Genomic DNA, 7,944 nt, shown 5'->3' with positions numbered 1-7,944 from the left:
TAACATTTTAAAACCAGAATATGTGGGTTTTAATAAGCAACAAAACATAAATTGAAAAGATTCTACTATAAGTCTTCTACTTACTTATAGTTTACTAAAATAATCTTACTAATTCTACTAAAAGTCAACTACTAAGTTTTTCACATGTTCAACAAAAAAGAGAATGAGAAAAAATATTAATGGTGGTACAACTGTTAATGAAAATACTTGTATTGAAACTCTAGTTATTTATCTTTAACTTCAAAAAATTTAAAATGACACTAATATTTCTGGTAAATTTTGTTTTTGCAAATTTTATCTTTTAGGAGTTTTACTGTTATCACATAATCTAGATGAAGACAATATATTTATAGAAGACTTCAGAAACTTAATGAAGATAATAATATTAATGTTGATTAAGGTAGGTGACTATTAATGAACAGGGGGCATGTGTGCATTTGGTTTTTTTAAATATTATGTATAACTTATATTTATATTTATTACCTATATTTGAGTGTATGTTAGTCTAATTTATCTTAAAACAGGATATTTGCACTTTAACAAGCAACAAAACCTAAATGAGATGGTTTCGAATCAACCTTTAAAGATTTCTATATTTATAAGCAAAAATCAATTAAAAGAGGATTTACATCCTGGTAAAAATGCTAATTAAAATACTTGTGAATACTCGGGCTTCTGGGTCTTTCCAAAGTAATAACTTATTTGCATTTAATTTAAAAGTTTATAATATTTAAAAAGTACAATAGTATATTTGATGAATTATGTTTCTTAATGGGTTTCATAAATTCTTCAAGGGCGTCTCTTATTAGGTTGAAGTAGGTGGCTCTAAAAAACAATTTGAAAAGAAGAATGAAGGGTCGATTCCGTTTAAATGTACATACACAAATAAACGTGATTAATAAGGAAAAAAGCAATTTTACTCTTCCATTGAATCATCACTCTGGTTTTTTCAAACAGCATTTTTTATAATGCATTTACTTAGGTACAATACAAAACAATAGACTAAGATAATCATTTATTTTGTTATTTATTATAAAACTTGTTTTTTTTTAAATAGATTAAGGCGAATCATCAAAAACCATTAACAATACAGATCGACCAAAAAATCAGACAAACGAAACCTCTCCCATGGATGATGCCGTGTTTTAGCGTAAAATGATTGTGTCACACCATTACATAAAAAGAAATTTGGGCTACTGCAATAGTTTTTAGATAAAGATTTGAATGAAATTAAATTTGAACAGGTTACCTCAATTGAGGAATTAGTAAAGTTCGAGACCCGACTTTTAAGAAAAATTAAAAAGAACATTCGATGCTACTGGAATTGTTTGTAAAAATGCGAAAGCGTATTGTTATACGATTTTAGATTTTATAATGACGGAAGAGGCGATCAATCGAAATTAAATATTATGTATGGTAACCATGTGCCAAACGTCTCTTATTAGCTTATTTTTAATGATTTGGTTTTTTATTTCTTTGTTTATTTTTTCTTCGTAGTATTATTGTAAAATAATTTACCTTAAAAAACAAAAATAAAACAACAAAATTGTCGTAAATATAATGTAGTATATATAAAAAAAGGTTTACATGTTTAAAGCTATAAACGTGTCTAACAAAACCTACGTATTTTTGGTTTATCATTTAACCGTGCTGAACAGCTGTTAGTTCAGGCATAAGTTTTCCAAACTTATGCCTGAACTAACTTAAGGCATTAAATAAAGTTTCCGTTTGGAAACTTTATTGAATGCCATAAGTCCGTTTTAAACTATAAAAAACACGAATTTAAAACCTCTTAAAACACGAGTTTAAAACCTCAAAAACACGTATTTAAAACATAAAAAAACTCGTGTTTGAAACCTTAGAAAACACGTGTAAAACTCCAGTTAAACTTCCCGTGAAATCCACGTGTTTTTGGTTTACGCCTGGATCGTAACAAACACGTGTTTATACGGGTTTTAATTCCGAGATTAAAACCAGATGTGCCGTCTGGGTATGTTTTAATTAATTTGTTTTTAAGTTTTGCTTATATAAAAAACATGCAATTAATTTGGCATATGAATGCATATGTGGTTGTATTAAAATCATATGTTAAGTTATAATAAAAAAACATTCAAGTTGTTTGTTTAGAAAAAAAAATTGTTTAGCCTTTAAATAAAGTTATTTTTTAAAACTTTTACAAAACACTTATTCCGACGCAAACTCAGATAAAAACCGTATACTGACAAAAAGTTACACAAAAATTATAACAGGATATTTGTAATTTAATTTCAGTTAAATTTACAAAAACCTTTTCAAAACACATTTATGTTTGATTAGAAATTTTGACTATATTTGAACCAAATTGATTGTAATCGCGTATTATCTCGGTATTGCAATATTAAAAAATTTTAGAACTGAGATATGAATTAAGCTCTCAAATCAGTTACTTTCGAATTTGACAATGCTGACCTTTTGTTTAAAGAATCCTACAAATTATTAGTATTATTAGAATTAGTACCAATTAGTATTTAAGCAACACCGTATCAATGTTAGCAAAAGTTTGAAAATGATATGTTTTATTTTTTTATTTAATCTGTCTCTGCTCATTAGCAACTTTGTTGTAGATAATAGAATGATGTATAAAGGCTGTAGATGATAGGATGATATATAAGACTGTAGATTAGAGGATGTAGGAAATAAATTGATCTTAAAATTGTGTGTTGTTTACTTGAAATTGATTGTTTGAGTTTTTTGTTTTAATTGTTATCTCAAATCTCAATGCATAAAATGTTACATCTGTTTATCACATTTTTCCGTTTTTCCGTGAAACCTAATAATTGTGTACTTATTTTTCATCGTTTTATCCTCAACATGTAAACATTCATGGTAACATTGTAACATCTTATAGGACCAAACCAATTTATTTAAAACACCATATAGGACCAAATCAATTTATTTTAAACAGGACCAAATCATTTAGGACCAAACCAATTTATTTAAAAGAAAACAGTATAAGCTTCGCAAGTACATTAAGAGTTATTTTTAAAATTATATTTATTTCTTTTCAGATGGAATTTTTATTTAAAAAACTTTTTGCCAATTAAAAGGATAGTAAATTTTTTATTTTCTAAACTTATAACACCAAAGGAACTTTTGAATTCCAACTCTACCAATAAATTTTAATTTAAGTTTTTTTTTAACTTTGTTTCATTTGCTTTACATTTTACTTGTAGGGTTGGAGGAGAACTTTAAAGGTCTTTATGTCCCAAAACTTTACCGGGATATTATGTAACGTATTTGTAAAAGATCTTTTATCTGACAGTAGCATGAACATACAAAAATCTGAAGTTTGAAAGTAAAGCTATTTTTTATTAAGTTTGAAAGAAAAGTTATATTGAACACAAAAAATTGTTCCTCCCCTAAATATATGATAAAGTTACTACATAATAAACGCTTTTATTAAAACGATGATTGAAAACAACAATGAGTATGCTGTAAATCATGCCTTGTTTTAGCATGACGCAGAAAGTAATTAGAAATTATTGAAAAAAAAAGTTACGGTAAAAGTTATACAAATGATCTTAGGATTCATTAGAATGAATAAGATATATTATTGAGGTTTACACACTCTAAGAAAGTTAAATGTGAACACTTGGAACATGATTTTCACTTAAAAATTTGTTATCATAACGCATTAAACATCTAGTGTAATCATTCTTTATCGCTGCATCCCATTTACTTTAGCAATCTTCAGGTGTAGTCATTTATCATCATTGCATCCCATTTACCTTGGTATCCTTTTTCCGTTCTAATAAAATTATGATAAAAACCCTTGTCGTGTTCTTAAAATCCCAGCAGCATAAAGTCACCGCTTTCATAATATTTGTATTTTTCTTAACTTATCTTCTGAAGTAACAGTTCAACATTTATGTAGTCTTTATTTACTGAATAAGAAATGCAATTGATAAGAAAAGTTTCTATTTTCAAGTAAAAAATTGTTTTGCAACTATTTTTTGAGTGTATGTGTATGTTTAGTGAAGTAATGTAGGAACAGAAAGTTCGTTATTGGGTGAAACTTGATCAAAAAAAGATGGAATTTCTTGGATAGTAAATAAGCAAGTGGATTTTGTAAACACAAATTCTTAAACAAGCACAGTGACTTATGAAACATATTCGAAACAAAGTGGCTTCAAAACAAAGTGGCTTCGAAACATTGTGGCTTCAAAACAATCCAGTTCAACTTATTTGAACACGTTAATAATTACTTCACAACTTCTGTAACGCATTTACACAATAACTCAATGGAATGGATTTTATCTTTAAAAACCTTAATATTAAATTATTCAAAACCCAATTAAAAAACAGATTAAAATGACAAGATAATGCACATTAATATTAGAAGTATATACGTAAATACAGACGAATTAAATAACTTTTATTTAAAACAGTGTTATGGTATTGTTTAATTAAATTATCATTTGGTTATTTTATTGAACATTATCATATGCTATTTTGGTATTGTTTAATTAGATCATGATTTTGTTGAACAATATTATAAATATAATATTAATAATAAATTTCAATAAAATGATATGGTATGGCGGTGTTATTCATTTTTTTATTATTTGTACCAAACGTTTTTTTTAAAAAACAAAATTTAGCAAAAACTTATATTAAGAAATAAAGAACTATTATTTAAGAATTAAAAAATGTTTATTTATGTCTGATATATAAATGTTCAAATCTAATATATAAATTTTCAAACATAGACAGTTTTATTATAAAAAAGAGTTTGTTAAAGTATGTCTTAGGCAATAAGGGAAGTTGATGTAATACGAGTGACGTTAAGTGACGGATGTGCGTTTGTTAATAATTTGGAAGATATCGTGTTAAAACATAATGTCAAAAAAAAAAGAATGTATTTCGAATGATATTAACGAGTGTTAATTGTATTTCAAACTACCTATGTTAAGGTCTAATGAATGAATTGTAACAGACATATACAACTTTTCCACTATCAAACCAGTTCAATTTTTTTAAGCAAGTAGTTATTAACAACGTAGTATTTTAAGTCTAGTCAAACTAAATCCAAAATTTTACTAGAATGTGCTTGATGTTATCTCTCAACTTAATTCGTTTGCAATTTTTTTAAGCATCCTTGCTGTTATTTCTATTGACAAATTTTAATCTTTTAATATAAAATGTAGCCCTTTATCTACTTTTTTATACCTTTGTCCAGAGTTTTTTAAGAACGTGCCATCCGTGCTACCTTACTCAAATTCATAAGCCACCAATTTTATATATATTTTAAATATTTCTCTATTTTTTGAAAAAAATAGTTTAAAATTAGTGACGTAACTAGAATAAGCACAACACAGAGAGGAGTGAGAAAAGTGGAAGATCTCAAAATTTCCATTTAGGAGAGGTCCCTAATCAATGTTATTGAAAGTAAACAATAAGATTTCTTCCCCTCTATTTAGCAGACATTACTTTGTCTCCCTGTGTGTGGTAAAAGCCATATTTTTGAAAAGTACTTCCAAAAAAGATGTTTTGATGGGTGAAGTGGGATAAAGAAAATTTAATAATCTCCCATTTCTCCCATATCACTTTTATGTAATTATATTGTGAAAACCTCTTTAGTATTTTGAAGAAGATTACGTGGTTTAATAGTTTTTATATAAATAATAATTTTTGTTAACATGTTGTTTATTACTCGCTAGTCCCACTTCACCTCATACCTGTCTCACTTCACCCCAATGACATCTAAATCCAAAAATTATATATACTTAATTGTAACCTGTTGTCAATCTTAGGAAATGAATTTAGTGCCCAAAATAATGCTTTATATGTTAAAACTTGTTTAGTGTATTAAGTACATTATTATACTTATATATTATAATTTTATTAATCACCCTTTGTAAATATGGTTACAAGTTAAAAATACAAACTGACAAATTTAGTTTAAAATCAACAAGAATACAAGAAGATAAAAATGAATGAAAAAAGAATCATTTAGGAATGTTTTTTTCAAGAGTATTTTTAAAAATATTGTTTGCTGTTGCTTGTCATAGCAAGATTGGGCTGCTTGCACCAAAATTTGAAAAGTGTCTTTAGGAATTATATTTTCTGGATCCCTAATGTTAACTTACTTTTCAACCAGCATTAAGTTTTTATTTTCAATTTGTTTTTTATATTCAATGTTGCATAATTCCTTTATATAATCCAAAAAGGTGTGATTAACGGAACAATAATTAAGCTGGGAATTAATAATTTTGAAAGTTACTTTATTGCTTTAAAGGCGAATAAATAAATTTATTTTGTTTTGCTGTATGTAAGTTGACATTTCCTGAACTTTAAACAGAGAGTGTAACTTTTGCTATACTTAGAGATATTAAAAAAAATAATTTAACTGCTTCCAGGTTTGTCAAGTTTTTTCTTTGTTAAATCTTTATTTTCACAGTGCTCTAGACCGTGAGTTAGCGTCGGAACTGCTAAGGATTTATACAACATTGTATAAGAAAGATGACCCACTTTTCCCTATTAGTTTGTTTTTAACTAAAAAAACTTAACCGTTAAAAAAACTGTTAAGAAATTAAATTTAAAATTTGAAGTTTGATATAAAAGTGTACAAATTTGTTATAAAATTTAAGGTTTTATATAAAATTTGCACTTAGAGGCCAGCTCAAAAAAAAATTAAAAAAGATAATGTATACTTTAGGAAACCATAAAAAAACTATATAACCGATTTAACTATATAAAGAGGATAATATATACTTTAGGATCGTAAATATTTAAGAAATACAAATCATAAAGAACCTATATAACCGATTTAATTAATAGATAAACAGAATTTTAAAAGGTTTTAAAAATACATTTGTATATCATCAATTTCAAAAACAAATTTTTTTAATTTCTTCTTTAAGAAGATATTTTATTCCATTTAAAACAAAAATCAAAATTATTTAAAACAATGTTGTTCCAAAGATGAGCTCTACGAAATGATATGCAAAAATGACACAATTATTTTAAAATATGGTCGCATCAAAAAACATCATTTTGTAAATCACATTTATTTTTTTATTTTGTTATAACTTTAACTATGAAAAAAAAGAGAGAAATATTTTCGTTTTACCGTTTTTTTGTTTATGTTTCGTTTTTAGTTTTTTCGTTGGAAAACATTATTGTCCCCAGGCTGGGATGCTTTATAAAAATCATTGACATATATAAGAAAAGGAAGAGGCTCGAGTATAAAACCTTGTGGCAAGCCACAAGCAATGTTAAGTAGAGATTTTAGTGGTTAAGAGCCAATGTGCACATATTAATCACGACTATTTAAATAAATTTTTATACATTTTCAAAAGATTTCTGTGATTCCTTATAGTTCGAGGTATAAGAATTTGTTGGTCAATATTATCAAAAGCTTTTGGTATCATCTCTCCATAGACTCATCAAACAACTCGTTAATACAACGTGTAGACTGAAGTATTACATGTTTGATTGAGGTATTTTTTTTGAAACCATATTGATATTGATTATAAAATAATTTATTATTTACAGAAATATGATTGTCGATTTTGTTATAAAAGGTGAAATTTTTGAAAATACAGGAAGAACAGAGATCGAACGATGGTATAATAACATAAGCTACATCCCCTTTTTAGTTATCGGCGTTGATCTGGGAAAATCAACTTAAAAAAAGATCGCTTTAAACGTAAATAAACTGTTTATTAATTAAACTATAACAAAGCTTTTTCAATTGCATTCATAAAAGAGATAAATTCCTTCTAACACTCCCAAAACTTTTATCGGTGATCACATCGTAAGAGAGAATGTAATTCTCTCTTACGAAGCATAAATGATTGAAAAAAAAATTTATAAATGTATTGGTTTACTCTATAAAGGGAAACCTTTCTTAAATTAATTATGCTTAAAACACATATGCTTCTCATATAATCATTCCTACCT

The 7,944-nt window shown here is 26.4% G+C and overlaps 2 long non-coding RNA genes across 4 annotated transcripts in view; both read left to right on the top strand.

Moving 5' to 3' along the window:
- Positions 1-1,425, top strand: part of LOC136086543 (uncharacterized) — a 2,084-nt gene extending 659 nt beyond the window's left edge. For all 3 annotated transcript variants that reach the window (XR_010641409.1, XR_010641408.1, XR_010641407.1), the window contains 4 exons: positions 306-400; positions 525-690; positions 810-982; positions 1,058-1,425. This is a non-coding gene — a long non-coding RNA (uncharacterized LOC136086543). The remainder of the gene's footprint in view (positions 1-305; positions 401-524; positions 691-809; positions 983-1,057) is intronic.
- LOC136086544 (uncharacterized) overlaps positions 1-7,481 on the top strand; it is an 11,566-nt gene extending 4,085 nt beyond the window's left edge. The window contains exon 2 of the long non-coding RNA XR_010641410.1: positions 7,361-7,481. This is a non-coding gene — a long non-coding RNA (uncharacterized LOC136086544). The remainder of the gene's footprint in view (positions 1-7,360) is intronic.
- The last annotated feature ends 463 nt before the right edge of the window (positions 7,482-7,944 follow it).

The sequence above is a fragment of the Hydra vulgaris genome, chromosome 10 (genome assembly GCF_038396675.1).
Source record: "Hydra vulgaris chromosome 10, alternate assembly HydraT2T_AEP".
Lineage (NCBI taxonomy): Eukaryota > Metazoa > Cnidaria > Hydrozoa > Anthoathecata > Hydridae > Hydra > Hydra vulgaris.
This window is presented reverse-complemented; position numbering and strand designations above follow the sequence as displayed.